At 37.6% G+C, this 22,174-nt stretch overlaps 1 protein-coding gene across 1 annotated transcript in view; it reads left to right on the top strand.

Moving 5' to 3' along the window:
* KCNH8 (potassium voltage-gated channel subfamily H member 8) overlaps nt 1–22,174 on the top strand; it is a 166,019-nt gene that overhangs the window by 3,702 nt on the left and 140,143 nt on the right. The gene's annotated exons all lie outside the window — the stretch shown is intronic.

Genomic DNA, 22,174 nt, shown 5'->3' with positions numbered 1-22,174 from the left:
AAGGTTTTTGTTTGGTTGGTTGGTTTGTCTTGTTTGCGGATTTGCTCTTTTTTTTTGGGTGGAAGCTAAATGAATAGGTGTTTTCCATATAAATAAGAAATTGTGCCATTGACCTCAGGGCCTGAGAATGGTCCTTGATTTGCATTTTTTTTTTTAAAAAAAGATGCAACCTTTGAGATGTGCTTCATTGTTAAGCCAAGCAAGAAAGCTTGGTCTATGATTAACTGTTGCCTTCATTTTTTCTAAAATCCTGTGTTTATTAAGTCTGAGGAGATGATTATCTGTGACTCTATCTAGAAGAATAGGTCTAGAACATGTAAACAATACAGCATTATTTAAGTCTGATTTTGGTAACATTTTCTAGACTCCACACTACTAAAACCTCAAGCTTTATAGAAATAATTATGCTGCATGCCAGGCATTGGGGAATTAACATCAGATCTTTACCAAGATAGCTTTTATTCATAATTACTTATAACATCAATATGTGTAATGGTTTTCTGTTTCAAAACACTGAATAAATACAAGCTAATTAATTTTGGAATCTACTAATAAATACTCCATTGTGTTCCAGAAGTCTGGATAGTCAGACTTGTGCAGGACAAAGAAGAGCCTACAGTGTGAGCTACGCCATAGAAAGACACCATTTACGAGGCAGATGGCCAAAATTGTCCTTTGTTCCAATTATTAGAACATTTGTAATTATGGTGGTGTCATTGTTATTAAAAAGAATATTATTATATGCACAAGGCATCTTCTTCTTGTGTAGTCTTTGAAAAAAATATTAACAGACACCTAAGTGATACCTGTTTCATTCCAATTAAAATATTCAGCCAAAAATAATGTGGAAAAGGTGAGTGATGTTAAGCTACAGATGTAAGAGACTGAGGGGTTTTGTATTCTTCTTTTAAATGTAGCTAGTATTTTACAACAAGTCTGAATATCTGGAAAAGGTTGAAGTTGGAGGGAATAATTTCTATTTTGAGGTCTCGGCAAAGAAAAATGCCCATGTATACCATCCTGAATTACTGTGTTAGTATTGGGACAATACAATAAAATCCAGTTGAAAGAGGGAATGACTTAAAGGATACTGTGCTTTGAAAATTCCCAGAGACAATTTAGTCAGTCCATTAGCCTCTACATAAAATTTCCTGAGAAATCAGAAGAGTTAGGGGTGACTCAGACCCAAAATGCACAGCAGCCTGGGATATTGATGGCTGTGATTGGCTCAGTCTCTGTCTGACTCAGTGAATATTATCTTTCATGTGGAACAGACAAGACTGAGAGACAGAGATTGAATACATATTCTGATAATTCGGGTACTTATGGATACAACCTGTTTGGGATCAAATCCTGCATGCCAGATGAGAGTCCCATATTCTCAGCCTCTGTTTATCAGGAAAAAAGAGGAAGGCAATCAAAGCAAAGACATATGCAAGTCCCCCTTCCTACTTCTGGGGCGGGGAGGCTTCTTATGTGGAACAATATCTGTATTTCCAGACTCAAGCATTTCTTACAAAATTGGCAGTCTGTTCTCAGGGTGCTCCATCCCATGGGGTTACAGGGCTTTGTCCGTGAGTTTCCAGTCTAAATCTTGTCTCAGGCTTGCTGATGGAGTTATAATTGACAGTCACTGCGGTGACTTTTTTACATACGCCTCTTGTTGCCACTAAGGTTTATGCTTCTATGGTGTAATAAACTTGAATTATACACTATCTAGGGACCACTTTCAAACCACACTTAATAGTTAATAAATGCAGCCCCTTCATAAGCATTGCTTTTAAATAGGAGCTGACAAGGTAAGATATGTAATAAATTCGTACTTAATTGACTGAACAACTCTAATTTCATTCAGCTGTAGAATTAAATCCAGAACAAATAGGTGTCAGTTTTAGAGGAGGGATGCCCTGCCTGTCTGCTATCTCTCTTCATACATAACAGGCAGTCTAGTCCTTCAGAAATGAGCTGCCATATCAGACTTAGCTCATATAGTGATACCTCTGCTTATATCACTCATTTTAATACAGATAACTGATGCATTCCTACAAGTGTTTATTAGCTGACTTGGCAAATATTTTTAAAGAATTGGTAAGTAGCTGTTGCAGGTGACATATGACTGTTTAATTAGCTCTTATTTCTGTGCTTGAAGAAATATAAGAACACATTTTATATTTGACTGAACTTCAGTTAAATGTATTCTACTTATTCTTTTTAATCTTGAGGTTGAGCACAATGTCTCATTTCCTGTAGCTTAAAGCAAGCTATTAACTTCATTCAGTTTTCCCCAGTCTTGATGAATCTCTTCAAGATGACAGTCTACTTGCAAGACAGAAGAGTGAGAAAATGTTGATAAGGAAAGCTGCCTCATGTCCTGTACGCATATCACAGAACTGTTGTTTTATTAGTGGATGAAACAGTTGGCTGTCAGGAAGGTTATCTACCCTTTGCTCTCTACATATTGTGTAAATCACAATATAACTGGCTGCAGAATAGGTCACAAACAATTAATTTCCAAGCTCAAATATAGTCCACAGACACTAACTTCAGTCTTTATCTTCTGGTTTTCAGCTCAGTTGCAGGCAGTGCTTTTGCAACCTTGTTCAGTAATCTTCAGCCTGGGAGGCAAAGCAGGAATAGAAAATGGCTTGAGTTAGCAGTATAGAGCTGGAGAAAGTAATCAGAAAAAAATAAATTAGAAAAATTAAGAAGGAAGTGAGGAGTGAAGGGGAGATACTAGAAATCAGAAAAGTAAAATAAACATAAAAGGGAAAGAAGCATCAGTCTGTCCTGTGTGGAATAAAAAATTCCCAACCCCAAAGCAAAAAATATCCAGATGACATCCCCTCTCCCCCCACCCGCAATATAATAATCCAGAGGAATCTAGTGATTTATTTGGGAAGACTGAAACCCATTCTGGGGTAATTCAGTCTGAGTACTGATTCTCAAGCACAAATCTACTATAATTGTTTCTGTGTTTTGATTAGTTTTAAATTTTCTGTTTGCTTCAATTCTATTTTACTTAACTTCTGGTGAAAGAACAGCTGCTAAAATTGCAAAATAATCTTCAATAATCAGGCCTGTGGACTGAGTATTAAATAACCAGTCTCATCCAGCAGACCCTGTATTCTGGAACACAGTCAGCTCAGACAGCACAGTTTCATCCAGATATGGGTCACTTAACAGAACCCATCAAAAGTTCGGCTACTGCTTTTCTTGTAAAAAGGTTGCATTAGTGGTAATGAAGGATATGGCCTTTCTCTTAAAAATAGTTTTTTATTTTTTTGTTGTTAGTGATTTGCAGATATATGCAATATTGTGGAGTTTTGACACCTGTAAGAGTGAAGAAGTTGACTTAACTACTGGTCTGATGTCAAGGGAAATGTTGATTTAGTTACAGTTGTTGGAGAGAAAAAAATTGGAATTTTAAAGAAATTGGATCAAGAGAGCTCTTATTCAGCATGCAGTTGCAGGGGAGATCTCAAAACACACAAACACTCCAACCTAAACTTTATGTAATGCTCAACATCTTAGTGATTAGAAAACTCACATTATAAATGAAATTGCAAAAATTGCAGAAGTCTTTTTCCTGTTTGAAAAGTCTTTTCAATGAGAAATCTTTTGAATGGCCTATTAATGCACTTTTAGAGACATCTTTGGGGTTGCTTTTTTTTTCAGCATTTATGAATGTTCAAAGTGTATTAATTTACTAAGCAGTTTGTCTTTTCGATACTGTACTTTCTTCCTTAAACAGACACAGACGACAAACATATCAAAGCATGTTTTAAGCTTGTCATATATTTTCACATTGACAGCTGAGTGTTGTTTGGCACCATTGTTTTGCAGGGAGAAGGAATAAAAAAAATGGAACAAAACCAAACCAAAAATAGTAAGAGAATAAATAGTGTAACATCTGTTCTAAAATGGAATAAAACAGTTTATAAAAGAGAGGATGTGCAAGTTTAGAAACAAATTCTATTCATTGACACTAAAATTAACAGCAACCTAAAATTATTATTGCCTTAGTTACCATTTCAGTGTTTCTCTTTGATAACAATATTATAATTTAATAAAATTGGTTAATTGCTAGATTGTGATCCTAAAATTATTGTCTCTCCTTGAATCTGCACAGAAAATATTTTCTATGAGATGCAAATGAATATTATTGAAATCAGAATCTAATTTGCCAGCTGCCGGAGAAAATAGTGCTGGATTCAACTGAAATACTTTTCAAAAGTACTGAAGCTTAATCTAAGTTTCCAGATTTCCATCTCTTCTAGAGTAAGATAAATTTATTACTGTCAAATGAGTTGCCCTGGAGATGTACCAGAGTAACTGAGAGCATGGAAAATGAGACTTTAAATACATATATCTAAGGATGAAGATGAAAAATCCATTTTTGACAGTGGAAAAAAACATGTATTGATTAAAATGGCATTCATTCCTTCTCATTATGAACTTGTTTCTTTAGGGAATCAAGGAGAGGAAATGATGATGCATATCAGGAAAGGTTTTTGGTTGGTTCCATGCCCTCCCCTTGCTTATTACCTTTACATTAAGTAATAAAGTACATTTGAGCAGTAATAGCCGAGCTTTTATCCTCTTCTTTATATAATGATTTTGGTGTGCATGCTTGTGACTCCAGTGAAACATCATGAAAGGCCAAACGTGTTGCCCTTGAACGAGATTTTATTAGGATCCATTCTACTGAAGATTTTCAGACAGACTCAGCATCTGTTACATGGAAAATAATTAGGGGAAGCAAAAGTGTAGAGGTTAATCCTAGGTTGCTAATATCATACTCACAAGAAAAACCTTTTTTAATGTGTATTGTGACAGAGAGTGTAAGATGATAGGTCCAGAGATGGATTTTGCAGCAGTTTGAAATCAAAGGAAAAAAAAAGAAGGGGGGGGGGGGGGGGGGGCGTGGAAGGAGATACAGTAATAATGGGAACAAAGGAACAAAGGGGTACTTCAGCACCAGTACCCTCACTGCTTCTGCATGAATCCTGTGAAGGAATGTAACCAGGATTTACATCTCCAGTCAATAACAAGCTTGAGAGTTTCTATTTTAGCTATTACTTTCTAGTTATGGATGTGCTATCTTTGAACCATTACCGGTGGCATTTAATTTTGAGCAGATTAACATCCCAAAGGAAGAATTAGGTTCACAAATCACATCTTCTTAACTTAAAAAAAAAATCATCACCCTAAAAAGCCCAGACTGAAATAGTTTACATGTACAATATGAAAAATGAGTATCTGCTTGTGGACAAATATTCTAAGAAGTCACATCTGATCTGGGCTCTTCTGGCCAGTAAAAGTACAAAATTACAAAAGTATATACTTTTAGATACATATTGGTATATTTACCAAATATAACAAATAAATATACATATGTATATAATGTATATTTTAGTGTAATATTTTGGAAGTTTAATTTGTGCAAAAATGCTGTGCAGTGGTGAACCAAAGACTGAGCATACTTTAACAATTTCAGCAAAAAGTATGCATGCGCACTCTGGATCAGAATGCTGTTTTTACTGGCTCTGTACAGATCTAAACTTGTATCAAGAAAACTAAGTTTGTTTAGAGATTTTTCACTTTCACTATTTTCATTATGTAATAACATTGCACCACCCTAAAATTCTGAGAGGAGAATTAAAACTAATATAATCATGGCAAGCACTTATTTTTGTCCAGATTCCAAGAAAATAGGATGTGTGCTGTAGTATACTCTGGCAGTTCCACTCCCCCTTCCCCAGAAAATAAACTTGGGAACTTGCCGGATGATGTAAGAAATAGTATGTGCAATCAGCCTGCAGAAGAAACAACCAGAAGACATATAAAATATTTTAAGCTGTTTGTTTGTGTCTCAGCACCTGAGAGGCTGTTCCACTTGGCTTATCTGTGTCTCTTGGGTGGAAGGTTCCAGCTCTTGTCCCCCCAGCATACCAACCAGAACGCACACCTCGGTAGGCCAGGAAAATGCACTCTCTCTCCTTGTGTGAGAACAGAAAGCAAACTAAAATAGACAGGGACCTGAAGAAGAAAGGGAAGAATTGAGGGAATTGTGAGGGGTGTAAGTAAGGAGTACTGCAGTAGAGAAGGAAGAAGATTTAAGCACTGTGGCACAAGGAAAAGAGTTATGAAAATGTTCTTGTCATAGTGGACTGCAGTTAAGAAGTTGGTGGCTAGGAGCTGCAAATCTCATTAAAAAACTGCAAATTTTAGTTCCCTCACAGCTAATAGTTAAGCAGCTTCTATAGTAGACCTGCTATAACTCCTTTGTTGAAAGGCTTACTTAGGATTTTTTTTTTTTGTCATGGAAATATTCCTAAAGTTTGAAATCAAATGTAGAAAATGCAAATCCAAAACAGCAAGCGTGCATGCACCTCATCTTGCTTTCAAAACAAAGCTGGCCTGGACGTTGTTTGGGTGAAAGCACCAGGTGGTACATCACTAACGGTGTCAGTTAACCATCAGTAATTCAGCGTTCTGAGAGATGGGGTGCTGAACGCAGCGGGACATCAATGGGACACATCTGTCTCACGGCTGAGAAACAGGCTTCTTGTGAATGATAATATTCCTGAAATGTTTTATAGATTGCATATTAATCTTGTTATGAATGTGTTTTCTGCTTACTTGTCATTTTGCACAGAAAAAAATCCTTTAGGAAATGAAACATCTCAGTTACAGAAATATCTTGTCACGATCAATAAATATCTCGCATACGTGCCCATGTAACAACACCAATGTTTAGCCAGACACTGATTCTTTTTTTTAAGATTTGTTTTTTGGAAACAAATAATGCTGGGTTTGGAAATAATAAAAAAAGGTCATTTGCCTCTTCTAATTTGGTTTCAATTACAGAAAGAGAAGTAAGATTTAGTCATTAGTTTTACCAGCTGAATAGGACTAGCTCAATTAACATCAGCTCCTACTTCTTCAAGTGTGAAACAGCATAACTAACATAATAATAATAGCATAACAGAAGCAGTGCCTGAAAATGTCTGACATTTTAGTAAGAAATGGAGCAACAACTAATTAATAAAAGTTAAACATTTAGATTATTGCATACAAAATATGTTGAAAAATTTGAACGTTGCTGGATTTTAATCAAAAACATGGTGTAGGAATATATTTCTAAGTTAAATCCTTAAGGTCACCACTCTTTACAAAAGAAGATATTAAATGTGTATGTTGTATAGCTTCCTTCACCTCTTGTGGAAGCTGAAATTTGTACAGATGATTACTAGGTTATTCAGTTTTCTACTGTGGGCATATAGCTGGTAGTAGATTATGTTTTTGTCATATCTTTTGAAGACTGAGATAAGATCAAGGAGCCCAAACTCTGAAAAAGACTACTCACTCTTTTCTAGGAAAGCCTAAAAGGAAGATAAAATTGTTCAGGAAGAAGATTAGTTGTTAAATGCTGCGAAGGCAGGGGTCAACATGACTAACATTTGTGTCTTATAACCTTTTAGTACAGTAGACTGAAGATCAAGAGTACGTGAATCTCAGATCCTTGCTTAATTAAAGTTTGAGGCAAATGTTTTTTCTGTTCCACTCTAATTAGTTCTGAATTCCTAAATCCATTTAGAAACAATTGCCATAAAAATCAATATAAAGCCCCTTTCCTGGGGATTCAGACTGCCCAAAGAAATAGTGACAGTTCTGGGGAGTACAGCGGCAGTGGAGGCCACAACAGGTGGATAAATGGATGAGAAATAAGCTTCTCAGTTGTTTAAAGCAGAGGACCTGGACGACCTCTCTACCTGAAAGAAATTGCCAAGAGTGCTTCTGAAGAAGGAAATGTAGGGCCTACAGAATTTTGTTCCTCTAAATGCCATTCATACTTTACCAATCTGCTCATTTATGAAAACTGCAGGGGAAAAAAAAGCCAAATTGAAAATACGTTCCTGAAATATCACCATTGTATTACTTTCCAGAGGTCCAAGCGTATTTGCTTTTCTTGCATGCTGCAAAAATGTTGTTTATTCCATTACTGAGGCTATATCCTTAGAAGAACAAAAGCTTTGGGAAATAGTTTTCTTTATTTCTTTTCTTAATTGATTTTTTCCCCTCTGTGGTGTTTTACATTTTCATTACTGTGTCATATGAAATGATAAAAAGAAATAGCTTATCATTATTACTTTCAGTTTCTTTTTTATAAAGCCAAAAAATACTTAATGAAAATCCTGTTATTTGAAATTTTGATATATCAGTTTAAGTTGTTGCATTTCATGCATGTTTTATTATCTGACTAGTTTTTTTGAAGACATGTCCTTCTGAAGCAGAGGTTATATGAACAAGGTATTTTTAAAAGCAAATTTAAATGTTAATTAAAAGCTAGTTAGTAGTATTTACAGAGAAATAACCAATATATTTTCTGGTTCTGAAGAACCCTTTGACATACAGTGGATTAGCTGGTGGGGAATTACTGCTCTTGCACAAGTTTGCAAAACCCAAAACATAGTCTTATGACAATACTCCAATTAATTTTAAAGAATTATAATCAACTGAACATTTTTATATATTGAAAAATAAACTGCAAGATATTTTTGAAAAAATACCTCTTACAATGATATTGATACTAAAAATATTTTAGTAATATTTACAGGGCACTGTTGATGTAATTTTCCCTTTAGAATTTCTTTAATGAAGTAGAGTGAGAAAGAAAAGCAAAGAGGCTAATCATCTGACCTGTGCAGACAGCTGTATCCCACAGCATCCTCTAGAAATGGCAAGATAATTATATTGATAGCAACTGTCTTTCTTGAATTCCTCTTTTTTTTTTTTTTTTTCTCCCTCTCTCCACGTCTTTATTGTCTCTTAATTTACATTTTGGTTCATGATTTAGGCAGTTTAGTGCTATTTTTTTAAAATATACACTCTCATAAAATGTCCTAGAACATAAGGGTCCAAGAAAGGGCAAGGAGTTAATACTGTCAGAAGTATGCCAGCACCACCAGCTAGTGAGCAATGAAATAAATAGCAATTAGAAACGGGAATGGAATCAAACTTCAGAGTTCTGTCTCTCCATTTCTTCTGTCTCCTGGAGTGAAAAGAAGTGAGTCTTGCTTACTTTAATATTCAAGGCTTTGTTAAGAGAATGGGCAATTAAGACAATGGATTATCTGTCTCTCCTGAGAGAGAGAGGGTTGATCAACTTTTCCTGTGGCAAGAGAAGTTATTAGGCAGCCCTCTGAAGGGTCTTTCCATCTAAGTTGAGGCTAAAAACTATTTGAAAGTCTTATGAAAGAGAAAAATAAAAAAAAAATTAAAGCCTGGGAATGTTCTAAACAGGTTGGGAGACTTTTATCCCTCTTCTGAATGGATCCCAATTTATTACTGTGTCAGATGCTGGCTTGTTATTTAGTGCTTGGATGACTGCCTTGATGAGAGACTTCATTTTTCCCTGAAACATATTTTCTTTTTGGCTCCTGCTGTGGCTGCTCAGTTTTCCACTGACGTGACTCCCACACAGGAGTCCATATTAATATAGAAAACAGTGCAGCAGCATTCAGGTTCTGACATGTTTGTTAAAAGAAGACCCTTTACTGGAATATTGTGTCCTTACTGCTCCTACCTAATTGCTCCCTACCTCAGACCACTTTTACCCAAAGTGAGTTACATTTGTTACCATACAAGAATTAGCCAAGCTGACCTACCACTTGCCAACCTCTAAAAGAAGAGATCCTGTGCCTCTGCCTCCTCCTCCATGCTGCTCTGTCCCTTGCACTGAAGTTCTGCTCTCATCTGACCACAGGATTCAGCCTGCTAATGCAGCAGGACTTTAATCCAAGTTTAGACCAAAAAAAAAAAGAAAAAAAAGAAAAGAAAAAAAGTACTTCTTTACTGGGTTAGTTGATGAGGTCAGCTGGGTGACACAAAAAGCATGAGGGAGTGGGAAAGCCTGCATAGGCAAGAGCAGAGGATGAGAGTAAGGAATGAGTAAGAAGTTTGTGGTGCAGAGGTTTTATAGAGGGGCCCACAGCTGATGGCGTACACTGACTCTGAAAAGCCGATTTAGGAGAGAGGTGAAACAACAGAGTGCAAAGGGAAAAGGAAAACTCTCCCCAGTGGTCAGGTGGGAGAAGCAGTCGCAGGATCCCTAGAAGAGCTCTGGGCATTTCTCCAGTGCTGTGGGTGGCAGAGGAAGATGGTTTTTTACCTTGTTTTCCCCTAGTGCTATATACTTTTGTCAGGACCTCCTCTCCCTGCCCTGTCCCGCCCCCCATCCCCATTCCCTCCGTCCCCAGTTGTTCCCATTAAACAACGGCATTAGCACTGATTGGGATGCACGAATTATCTTGTTAAGCTTGTGTGTACACATATTACATGTTAATATTTATTGAATATTTAAATTATTATTATCATGCATAGTGGCTTGGTTCTCTCTAATAAACTAAAATCTATGAAGTGAGATAAGGAAACAAGGGAATGAAGGAGTTGTTCTTAGACCAGTCATAGGTACTTCCTGTGAAAGCCCACCGCTATTCGGGCTTGCAGGTGCAAGGCTGTGAGAACAACAATATAAATACAAGAATATGATGAGAATAAAGGAAAAATAATACTACAGAAGCTCTGAAAACACTGCCTCAACAGTGCAGGTAAAGGTTACAGGGCTGCAAGTAGCAGTCCCGTAGTATTACTAAGACTAAGGCACTATAGTACCTAATGTACTTCACAACTTTTGTTACTATTTCTGATGTAAATCCACTATAACATATGTTTTCTCTGCTTGTGTGAAAGTATTTGTTTTAACAGGCCAGGTTTCACACTTTTTGTTTGTTATTTTTAATCAGCAATTGTAGATTTTGTGAAGTTTTCACCCAAATCTTTCAGGGTTATCATTATTGCTATTGTAACTTAAGAAAGTTAATTTATCCTGTTGTGCACAATAGGTGTAATGACCCTTTTTACTCAGATTTACACATATAGGAAGGTCTGAAATAAAGTGATTTTCCTACATTACAGTATAATCCATGAGGTCAGACTCCTACTTTGTGCACCTTATTTTGTTAGACTAAAAAGAAAACCAACAAAAAGAGCAGCAAAAACCTGTACATTTTTCCTCTTTCCTTAGAATAATTTCCAGTTAAGGAACTAGTTCTATAGTATCTCACCTACAGATGTTCTTTGCCTTTTTTCTGCAAGAAGGAATGACATGGGCAAGGTCAGGTTCATTTACTCGACATTTATAGCCTGCCTACATATACATAGTATGGAAGGGTTCTTCTGAATTCTTTCATGGATTGTTTACTGATATTATCCAGCTCCTGTGCTTTAAGACAGTGTTCAGTCTGACTTAGACATGAAGAAGTTTAGTCCCCATATGATAAATATAAGTCCTTATTCTGAGTAACCCCTTGGAAGAAGTCACTTTCCACCATTCCTGTGATGAGCCTCCTGACCCTGATATTGAGGTTCAGTAGGCTAAAGGAGAGGTTTACACTGCTTCAGTATTGCTGCCACCTGAATTGCAAAAGGTTATGAAATGGAAAAAAGCATTTCTGTTGGTGTATATGATGCTGCTGGTTAAATTCTCTAGCTGACTTACAGTCTCTCTGAATCATTTTTTACGTTCAAAACAATACTTAGAACAGCAAGGAATTTCCAAAATTATAGCATCAGGTTGCATGGGAAATGTGGCAGTGTAATCATGTTGTAATTTATAGTTTTTTTCTACTTTTGGTGTTTTCAGTAAGTCTAATTTATAGAACCTTGCACAGGTTTTGCTAAAAACATTTTTCTGTATTTTTATTATTTTTCTCTACTTTTGCTCAGTGCCTCTTCTACTTGATGAGATAGAGGAGCAATCCATAGTGTAAATACATGGCTTTCTACAAATTATTTCAAAACTCCTTGAATGAATAAGATTATTCTCTCTCACATGAAAACTTCAACAGATACAAGCAACTGCTGCCATTTCTTCAAGACATTCTTCATCACATTCTTTAGATTGGGCTTTGAAGAAACAAGGCAAGTCTTCAGACTACCTCTCATAACAACACCGGAATTTGATTGCAGCATCTTTATACTTAATTCATGTGGAACAAAAATGGTGTTGACATTGTCTTGCATGTATAGCGTCAACATGTTTTTTTATGTGATACGATTTTGGATCAGTAAGAGGAATTTAGTCAAAATATGAAATGTAATTTGTATGTTTTGACCAAAAAAAAATTCAGGAAAGTTACCTGGTTCCCTAATGACACTGATTCACTGCAGTACAGTTAGTAGTTACTGCAAGGAAGTTCCAGATGCTTTGAATTTCCCAGATCACATTCATTTCTTCAGCCAAAATCTGGATTTTTCTCCAGAAAACCATCATGGCAATGTTCACTTCAAGTCTTTCAGGTTCCCCAAGTAGCTTCTTCCTTGATTATTTGGATACCTTACATAAACCAGTAGATCTAAGCTTGGATGCTCCTGCTCTAAGCTATACCAGTCATTCAGGAGGTCCATAGTAGCTTCATCATAAGAAATAATAGCCAATGTCTGCTTGAGGCATCTGCTTTACTTTTCTGCTAAGCTTATTCTGCTTGTTTTTTCAACAACACCACTGTCCCTTCCACAGTTTTCAGCTTTCCCCCCTGGATTTTTTCACTAGATCACTCTCAGCTGGCAAACCCACTACAAGATGGTTTGTTTCCTTTTGAATCATAGAATCATTAAGGTTGGAAAAGACCTCTAAGATCATCAAGTCCAAACATCAATGCAGTACCACCGTGCCTCCTAAACCATGTCCCGAAGGGACACATCTACTTGTTTTTCAAATACTTCAAGGATGGTGACTCTACCACCTCTCTAGACAGCCTATTCCAATCCCTGACCACTCTTTCAGTGAAGAAATTTTTCCTAATATCTAATCTAAACCTCCCTGGTGCAGCTTGAAGCCATTTTCTCTCATCCTGTTGGTAGTAACTTCAGAGAAGAGACCAACACCCACAACACTACAACCTCCTTTCAGGCAGTTGTAGAGAGAAATAAGGTCTCCCCTCAGACTCCTCTTCTCCACGTTGAACAAACCCCGGTTCCCTCAGCTGCTCCTCATAAGACTTGGTCTCCAGACCATTCACCAACTTTATTGCCCTTCTCTGGAGACGCTCCAGCACCTCAAAGTCTTTCTTGTAGTGAGGGGACCAAAACTGAACACGGTATTTGAGATGCGGCCTCACCAATGCCGAGTAGAGGGGCATGATCACTTCCCCACTCCTGCTGGCCACACTGTTCCCGATACAAGCCAGGATGCTGTTGGCCTCCTTGGCCACCTGGGCACACTGCTGGCTCATGTTCAGCTGGCTGTCAACCAACACCCCCAGGTCGTTTTCTGCTGGGCAGCTCTCCAGCCACTCTTCCCCAAGCCTGTAGTGTTGCATGGGGTTGTTGTGACCCAAGTGCAGAACCTGGCCCTTGGCCTTGTTCAAGCTCATAGGGATGACCATGGCCCATCGATCCAGCCTGTCCAGATCCCTCCATAAAGCCTTCCTACCCTCAAGGAGATCAACACTCCTGCCCAACCTGGTGTCATCTACAAACTTACTGAGGGCACACTAAATCCCCTCATCCAGCTCATTGATAAAGCTATTAAACAAAGCTGTCCCCAAGACTGACCCCTGGGGAACACCACTTGTGACTGGTCACCAACTGGATTTAGCTCCATTCACCACAACTCTCTGGCTCGGCCATCCAGCCAGTTTTGTACCCAGTGAAGAGTACACCTGTCCAAGCCATGAGCATCCAGCTTCTCTAGGAGGATGCTGTGGGAGAGTGTCAAATGCTTTATTGAAGTCCAGGTAGACAACAGCCACAGCCTTTCCCTCATCCACTAGGCAGGTCACCTGGTCGTAGAAGGAGACCAGGCTGGTCAGGCAGGACCTGCCTTTCATGAAGCCATGCTGTCTGGGCCTGATTCCCTCTTTGTTCTGCACATGCTTTGTGAGCTCACTCAAGATGAACTGCTCCATAATCTTCCCCAAGTACCAAGGTCAGGCTGACTGGCCTGTAGTTCCCTGGATCCTCTTCTTTTGTGACTGGCCCTTCTTTCAGATAGGCATCACGTTGGTGAGCCTCCAGTCATCTGGGACCTCCCCTGCTAACCAGGACTGCTGGTAATTGATGGAGTGTCACTTGGCGAGCTCCTCTGCCAGCTCCCTCCGTACTCTCGGGTGAGTCCCACCCAGCCCCAGAGACTTGTGAGTGTCCCGGTGGAGCAGCAGGTCATAAACTGCTTCCTCCTGCGTTATGGGGGGGTTGTTCTGCTCTCCATCCCTGTCTTCCAGCTCAGGGGGCTGAATACCCTGGGGATAACTGGTCTGACTATTAAAGACTGAGGCAAAGAAGACATTAATTACCTCAGCCTTTTCCTCATCCTTGGTGGCAGTGTTCCCCCCCTCGTCCCCTGCATCCAATAAAGGATGAAGATTCTCTTTGGCTTTCTTTTTGTTGTCAATGTATTTGTAAAAACATTTTCTGTTAACCCTTGCAATAGTTCTGGTGCTAGTTGGGTTTTTGCCTTTCTAATTTTCTCTCTGCAAGATCTAACAAGATCCCTGTACTCTTACTGGGTTGCCTACCCTTTCTTCCAAAGTGGGAAACTCTTTTTTCCTGAGTCCTGGCAAAAGCTCCCTGTTCAGCCACTCTGGTGATCTCCCCAGTGGTTCATCTTATAGCACATGGGGACAGCCTGCTCCTGTGCCTTTAAGACTTACTTCCTTCTTGAAATACTATAACTTAATTACATTCTCACTTGTAACCTCCCTCTAATTCTTTTCCACCCCAAAAGTATGGGGCTTTTACAGGCCCTGCTCAAGAATACAATGTCAGTGAGCCCGGTATTGAGATTGGTAGAATTGTTTTGATTTGGAAAGGGTGAGTTTGGGATACACAGTGGAATTTTTGGTTATGGTAAATAGTGCAGTATAGAACTCTACCTTTTCTGCAAGTGACATTTCCTGGACACAGTTCATCATTTTCTGAAATATTTTTGACATAATTTCTATCAGTTTGTCAGAACAACATTCTTTGGACAGACTTTCTTTTCCACAGCATCATTTTAAATTAGTGCATCATTTTAGATTAGTGTTGCTTCTCAGAGAAAACTTCATGCAGAAATACTTGCAGTTTACAGAGAACTCATTTCACTGGAATTGGCACATGGGAGTCTGCTTCTTCTCCCCATTAAAATTAGCTCAAGGTTACCCTTTAATTTCAGGGACTGAGGGAGGAGCGTATAAACTACAAAGGCTCAAAATGGTTACTTTTAGCCATAGAGTCCTGGTACTTTAATAATGAAGTATAATAATTATAGAGAGAAATCAATACAGTAGAAGTCACGACAAGCTGGCATGAAATTGTTATGGGGGTTGTAAAGGATTCTTAAAGTGACAGTGAATAGCCCAGAAACAATGTGTATGAGCCCGTTTACATGAAACGCTTCTTGAGCTGCTTTGAGTAGCAACTTCAGGGTAGTATAGAACTCATATTAAATGAATACTGTCTCTTATTCAGAGAATATAATAGTAACATGATATTTGAACAGCCAGTAGTTTTAACATGAGAAAGGCATGGATATTGTTGTTTGGGTAGCTTGTATGTGGAAATGAAGATCATATGCAAAAGCTGTGTGCTATTACTATGTGCAGGACCAGATGTGTCTGTGACAGTGATGGGTGAAAACCTGAGGATGCTGCATCACCCTCTGTGGAGTGCAAGTGCTGCACGAGGCAGATGGTGCTAAGCCAGGATGACCACTGTCCCTTTTGCCTTCACATTAAACCTAGACCTGGGTCTGGGTGTGTTTTGAGGATAGATCCTTTTGTTCAGGTGAGAAACAGTGGCATGAGATGTCCCACTGTTGCCAGAGGCATATTAGTACATTTATGACTGCTGCCTCACTGGAGTCTCTAGCATCCAGAGGGCCTAGCTTGTTCTCAGTTTCTTCTATGGTTACTTCCAGGGCTGCAAGTGTAATTCATTCTCCATTCCTTTTATGAATAGTGGCTGAAAGGTCTGTGTGCTCAGCATGTGGACAGTAAATAGATTCAACTGGCCTTGTACACTAGAAGCAAGGGGAAGGACCATGAAGCTTTTCCACTCTCTTTGTGCTCAGATCCCTTTATATTTCTGTGTTGAAAATATTTTCTTTATTTATTTACTGATAACTTTCTCTTCTGTATAGAATCTAGTGTACCACAGTGATTTTTTTTCTACTGTGACTTCTAAAGGGGAAAAAAATTTCCACAAAATCTACTCATTTCAAGTGATGATAAAACTTTATCAATAGTAGGTAAATAGTCCTTCAACCCCAAATCATCACATTGTAAAGAAATCCAGTTCCTTATTTCCAGTGTAGCTGGCATGAGAATATTTTCCAAGTCCCTGATCTACCACTCCATAATCAACATAGTCTCATAAGACGAAAGGAGCTTTAGATTTCAGAGAGGCAAGGGCATGGTCTTTTAAAGGCATTTCACACTGGGTTCAAAATGTCTAGCTTATGTTCTTCCCCTCAGGTGTGCAGGAATAACAGCTCATTAATATATTTCCTGTATTCTTCCACTAGCTCTGTTAGCAGCTTCTGTAACATCTGGCTGCTCGGATATATTGCAAAATCAGTAGCAATACCTACATTGAGGACAAATATCCAAAGGGCTCTCCACAGCAATAGTATTGTAAACAGGTTCATCAGGCATGATATTAAGTAAAGGCATGTGTAGGATGCTAAAACCACAAAATATGCAATGGTGAAAATCTGGTATGTCTGTAAACTGAGCATCAACTGAGAGTAGTGACACAGTGCTTAAAACAGCTGTAAACAAACCAGCTTTCAACCCTCCATTCCTATTTCAGACAAGTGATAAAGGAAGGTGTGGGCAGGATCACATTGGTAAATGCCTGAGGAGGATGTGGCTCTTGTCTTTGATAATGTTTCTACTCAGGACTGTTCAACTGCAAACTTTTCTCCACTCGAAAGCTTGAAACCAAGTCACGATCCCAGGCTTTTAAATCATTAGGCTATATGATTTGAGCGTATGAGAATTCAGTGTGTTAGTTTGACTTACAGCAATTCCATTTCTGCCATTCCAAGTGTATTTTAAATCAACAGGACAGTCTGGAAAAGAAAGCAAATTAAATATAGCTGGGTTACACTAGTGGCCCTTCTGCCCACTGGATAAACTTGAAATTTCCATGTATTTTATTGGAGAAATTGCAAAACGTGCTTCCTTTGGAGGCAGGAATCTGTGCGCTCTGCTCTCCAGTGGGCACATGCAGAAAACACTAAACTACAGGTGAACTCCTTTGTGAGGGATAGAGGGTTCAGTTCTGCCAGGCAAACAAGCACCTTCAATTCCCATTGAGAAACTTCTGGATGACACTGCGCGTTGTTGCAATGTGCTGGCGACTCACAAGTTGCCGTGTCTCTTCACTGCTAATGTCTTCTTTTGTCTGTGTTTTCCATCAGCAAGTGCTGTTTCACTTGCAGCATTTCAATGCATATAAAAAAGCACGCTAGCATGTAAATGTTTGACAACTGCAATATAGCTTTTTTAGTTATGTCAGTACTGTGTGCTGGCAGTCCCTGCACAATCAATAACACAAATAAAGCTGGTCAAATAGAATGTAATAGTTTTTTACTGAAAAACTACATTTTGTCAAAATCAACACAGCTTAAGGGTAGGAAAAGAAATATTTCGTTGCAACCTTGATTCAATTTCATCTATTGGATTAAAATTGTTTTTGCACATCACGTACATGTAAAGTGATTTTGTAATGCCAGGTAAATATCAAGGAGATAGTAAAAAGATGTATCTTAGACTAATTAATATTTCCTTCTGAGGAGAAGATGTAGATGTCTGCTTCTGCTAGTGGAGTTTAATTCTGAAGAACTTCAAAGCCATCTCTTCTAAAAGTTCCTCTCCTTTACTATAATTCACCCATTACAATTGCACTGATTGTTTATTTGCTCTGTGACAACAAATGAGCAGTAATGTCATTGCTACTATTTGAACAAAGTCCTTTTCGATCCTTATACTTTGGAGTTCAGGTAAATGCAAATGAGGCTGAAATTAGAAAAGGAACAGAAACAGAGATTTCCAATGGAGAAGCAATTTTTTTTTCCCTCTCTAGGATCCCAGGAGCCCATTTCACCATGAGGGTTATTTTTAGTTTTGCTTTTGATTTTATTTCCCTCTGAAACTGTCTGGCTTTTTGATCTGCTTTGTTCTAGGAATAGGTACTTTGACTGGTAATGAAGAAAGCTGCAGTCATTATTCTAGTATTGACCTGATGCACTAATGGCACTGAAAGCTGGGTTCGAGATTGTTAAACACTGAGTCTCTTAAATGGCTTATGGTCTGTGTTTATCAATAAGACTAGGAGATGATTTAGCATCCAGATGCCCAAGTTTTGCTTGGATGTCTCTACACTGAACTGCATTACAGATTAACTCTTTTTGTAGCTATAAATATTGAATACAGTAAAGCATTCTTACTGTCAGACTAAATATTATTGTAAATACAAAGAGAAAGGTTGATTTCTTAGCTGCTGAATTCAGAACTTTTCTACATAGAGGGAATTCATTTTGGCAATGCAGATTAAGTGGGAGCTATGGTGGCTCACCCTTGAGCTGAGTCCATAGAACTAGGTACTTCGAGTATTGTTTTGTACTCCAAATTTGTAACTGTTACCCAATTTTATGGATATATTTCCTTGTAATGTTAGCCTTTATTTGAAATGTCTTGGCCAGTTAAATCATTTATACATCTTACAGTGATAGTCCATTGTTCATCAGTCCATACTTGTATTTTATTATGCAATAGTTCTACCTTTGACTCTACTACTGTAAATTCACTGGAATATACGATATTGTTTTTTAGTGAAGAGTGGGAAGAGGTACTAGCATAACCAACTGTCTGTCTTTCTGACTCACCTAGATCTGGATGAATCTTAGACTCACATTAGTGACCCAGTTAAATGTACTGAGATTTTCAAAAGGAACTTTAATTGGAAGTGTATGCATTATAAGATAATTTTGGTCTCAATCAGATTCAAAGGATAGTAGTTGGTAAATGAGATTAAACTCTAATTAAACTTGCATCTAAATGTGCCAACATAAAGCTAAAGGTTTTCATATGCTATTTGAATAATTCAGTTAGGTAATCTTAACTGTTCTCTGAAACAATAATTTCCAGGAACTTGGAATGAGACTTCTCTTGTTAAGTTGCCCATGTAGGAACTGTAGAATAAAACCTTCATCCAGAAGAATTATGGACTGTTCTCTATTCGATAGAGTAACTATGAGTTACTACCTTAATTAATGCAGCTTCTTTGATTGCTAGCATTTTTTTTTCTTCTGTAGTTTTTTTCCCTTTCTTTTTAATTCATAAATAATTCAATATTTAAAATTAGAATGGTGGTTGGCCATCCTCAGTTGCATAAGAAGTCGGATAGATGTTATTTTCACTGATAAAGATGAAGACTTGCAGAAACCATCTGGACTTTGATTGAAAAGAACCGTTACAAGGACTGGGGAAGCACAACGAGATTTATAGCAGACATAGCTACAGTATTAAAGCAAAAACCCTTTTGTCATTTTTCGCTAAATAAGATGACACTAAGATTTATCAAGGGAGTGCTGAGTTTAATTGTAACATGGTCTCATTACAAACAGTCAGATAAATTGTGTGCATTAATTATGAAGCAGAGGATTGCATAATAGCCTTTGCCTTTAATGATCTCAATTCTAAAACTCTGTCATGGGATGTTTAATGAACCTGCCTCTCTGTATCTAATGGCATGTGCTATAAATTTGTTCTGGTTTTTAGGTTATAATTTTTGGGTATCAGGCCATTGAAACAGGGCAACATGGTGTAAGCCTCTAATTGAAGGTGTAGTTAGCGTGGTTCTGGTTCAGCTTGTTTACTTGTCTCCAAGTTTGTGTTATGTATGAGGCAGAGGGTTCTGGAAATCGTGCAAGTCTTCTGTTGGTCAATGTCCTATCCACTCCAGTGTGTCCTGCTTCCAAAGGAAATGCAAGCATGCAAGCTTCTAATATTCTTCCTTCGAACTTTCATGTGAAAGTCATTTGATCTTCACAGAAAATGAACATAAAAGAAAAGAAGCATAGTTGAAACAAATCTGCTCTTAAATCGTGCTGAATAGTTGTGGAATACCTCCGTGATATTCATCCCTCTCTGCTGACTTGCTGCTAAAGGAAAACTTAGTGAACATTGTTGGATTTTTTTGTGTCTAGGCTTTTTGTCCCATCTTTAACAGAGGCACTTTAAAATCATCTTGTACACATCACACACAGGCTTGAACGCACAACCAGGTATTTTTATCCAAAGTTAATATACAAATACACAATTTGAATACTTTTATTTATTTTGCGCAGACTTAAAACACTTAACAATTTCTGAGCTGAAGAGTGCTACTCATGGTTTCTTTCTGTTCTTTCAAGTAGTACGCACATTTGCAGCAGTTTTACTCTGTTTTGCACATGCCCGGTACTCCTAAACGGTCCAAAAGGCTCAAGGCTGCATCATTCTCAACAGGTCTTGAATTTAGCTTGGATGTATTTTCTTATCTAAAAAAAAAAAAGACAAACTACCTAGTACTGTCTCCTGATCATCAAGTCCAACTAGTCTGAATAAAATAACTTAATATTCATGCTGATGTGCTGAAAGAACAATATGGAATTCAATTTCTTCTTTATTATTATGGAAGTGTCACAATCTACATATAAACATATACCAAAATATTCAGACCAGTATGTTTGTATCACTCATTGCAACTTTCTTACTTTAAGTTCAAAGGTAAGCAAAAATTCTGTCTTCCAGTCCATAGATTTCTAATAAATTATTCTAAATCAAATGTCATTCTTCCTGCTCTTTGTTTTAATATCTAGCTAGCTATCACTGAAGATTATAGAATTAAATGCTGGGTTTGTTATTTGTGTCACACAGAAGCCTGAATGATATAAATTTCACCCTCAATTCTAGTTTTTTTGAAATATTTTATGGCGCTTTATGTGCACTAGGAATAGCAAGTGATAATAAAATTCGAAGCTACAAAAATAAATCACAGAAGTAAATAAATTTTGAACCAGAATATTTTGAGAAATGTTTGAAGAAAAATTTGCTTTCTGTAGTAGGTAGATGTTAATTATAATTTAATAAATATTACTGAAGAATTTGATGAAACAGATGATTATTGGACAGTATTATTTTACTAGATCCTTAAATATTACAAGGATTTTTTTCAATAAATCCTTTAAATATTTCCCTTAATCTACTAGTTTGGGATTACAAGCCCATCTTTCAGTCTTTTGAGTTGAATTTCAAGCTCAAGAAAATCAGAAAATATAATTCTGATTGTGTTTTCCTGGAGCTGATGCTCTACTGTTGTACTCAAAATGTTCAGCAAAATTAGGCTTACAAGCCTTATCAGATATCCTCTGATGTTGACAGAAAGACTGCCTCTTATTCTAACTGGCACTGGATTGAGCTTTTAGAAGTAAATTGTTTTCTGCTGTGAATGTTAAAGTAACCAAAAGTATTCTGGGTTTATTTTGATGTAAATGACAGCAGAGTTTGGCCATCTTACATTTTTCATAAAATTGTGATATGCTTGATAAGCTCCAGTGTATTTCTGTTCATAATTCAAACACTTCTGCACTCCAAGAGCACACTCCCTACCCTTTCTGTCCTTCCAGTGTTCCATATTCTGCTTCATGCAATTCACAACAATTAGAATTAAAAAAAAAAAAAAGTCTTTGCATCACATAATTCTATCTTAAACAATCAGAAACCCAGGAGTAAATTAATTTGATAGCTACAGATGCATTTGGGATGTATGACCTGCAGGGCTTACACTGTAATGCCATCGTTAAACTGCACTGCAAGCATATGATTTTAATTCTTTTGGCAGTGTTGGGATTTAGTTTTGTGTTGGCAAGGGGACCAGCATGAATGGTAATGATACTTATTCCCTAGTTAGGCAAATAAAAATGACAGGCTAAATCAAGCACCACACTGAACCAGAATGCCTTTTTAAATCACATTATTGACAAACGAGAGAAGTTTGTTTTAATCTAAAAATCATTTATTGAAAGATTTTAATTAGATTTAAGCACAAGGTGAGTAACTGAAGCAAAGTCTTAAGAGCA

Source organism: Phalacrocorax carbo, chromosome 2, assembly GCF_963921805.1.
Source record: "Phalacrocorax carbo chromosome 2, bPhaCar2.1, whole genome shotgun sequence".
NCBI lineage: Eukaryota > Metazoa > Chordata > Aves > Suliformes > Phalacrocoracidae > Phalacrocorax > Phalacrocorax carbo.
This window is presented reverse-complemented; position numbering and strand designations above follow the sequence as displayed.